The sequence below is a fragment of the Macrobrachium nipponense genome, chromosome 3 (assembly GCF_015104395.2).
Source record: "Macrobrachium nipponense isolate FS-2020 chromosome 3, ASM1510439v2, whole genome shotgun sequence".
NCBI classification, from domain to species: domain Eukaryota; kingdom Metazoa; phylum Arthropoda; class Malacostraca; order Decapoda; family Palaemonidae; genus Macrobrachium; species Macrobrachium nipponense.
In genome coordinates this window covers 136460898-136462005 of record NC_087202.1, presented here as the reverse complement: position 1 = coordinate 136462005, position 1108 = coordinate 136460898, and the positions used below count along the sequence as shown (strand labels likewise).

Here is a 1108-nt window from a genome sequence, read left to right as displayed (position 1 = left end):
AACAGCCGAACACACAGAGGAGGTAGTTCAACCACGACGATCGGCTCGTCTTTTGGCCGGACATTTGAACGAGGGAATAACATGATTGAGATAGTTTGTTTTGGTTATTATCTCCCTTGTAGACGGTTCCAGAGTCCTGCCTGTCCTTCGTAACTTTTTTGTATATTTTTTGAAAAGGAAAAATCAGTACGGCTGATGAGGTCTAAACTATGTAATGTTAATACACCTTTTACATAAGTATGAACTTTTATTACTTCAAGATATATATATATATAATATATATATATATATATATATATATATATATATATATATATATATATATATATATATATATATATATATTCTTTCAACCTCCAACGAGTCAGTTATCATTAACAACACGGACGTACACAACAGCAAGGCATAAATGGGGAGAAAAGCACCTGCATTTATTTTCACAGGTACAAGTAATTCTGAACCATGTCAGGAAGGAGACAACATAATGGATGGCTGGTCACCAGTAACTGGAACATTTTCTAAAACCTTTTTGTTCCCAATTTCACTTCGGCTGCAAGGACCTCGAAAGAAATTCCACATGCATGTCTCCACTAACTTTCGCTTTACCTGTCCAATCAATGTAACACCTGTCAAGCTGCTTCTTCATGCGCCCCGATCACGTTCTGAAGGATAAGCAGAGTTGGAAGGCATGTTGCAGCAAAGCATAATAAGGGAGGATCTGCAACAAGGAGGATTAAGGTCATTATTTCGCTCTTTTTGATTATCTGTCTATCAACCTGTCTGCTTACACACACATCTCCCCATCTATCTATCTATAATATATATATATGTATATATATAGATATATATATATATATATATATATATATATATACTATATATATATATATATATAATGCAGGATGCTATGTATACAACAGAATTGAATATGTCTAGTACCTGAGATAATTGTTTTATCACACTGCTGGACAAATAACCGGCTCCATCTTGAATATCTAAAAAATGATTTTGGACCTTTTGAATTTTACAGTAATAAATGCAAACCATTCACAGCAATAGTAATTTAGATCAATAATCGGCTCGACCTTGTATTAAACACATAGAAAAC

At 33.7% G+C, this 1108-nt stretch overlaps 1 protein-coding gene across 1 annotated transcript in view; it reads left to right on the top strand.

Annotated features, from left to right (window-relative positions):
* The window catches only part of LOC135222531 (uncharacterized), a 17280-nt gene that overhangs the window by 9981 nt on the left and 6191 nt on the right, over positions 1-1108 (top strand). The window lies entirely within an intron of this gene.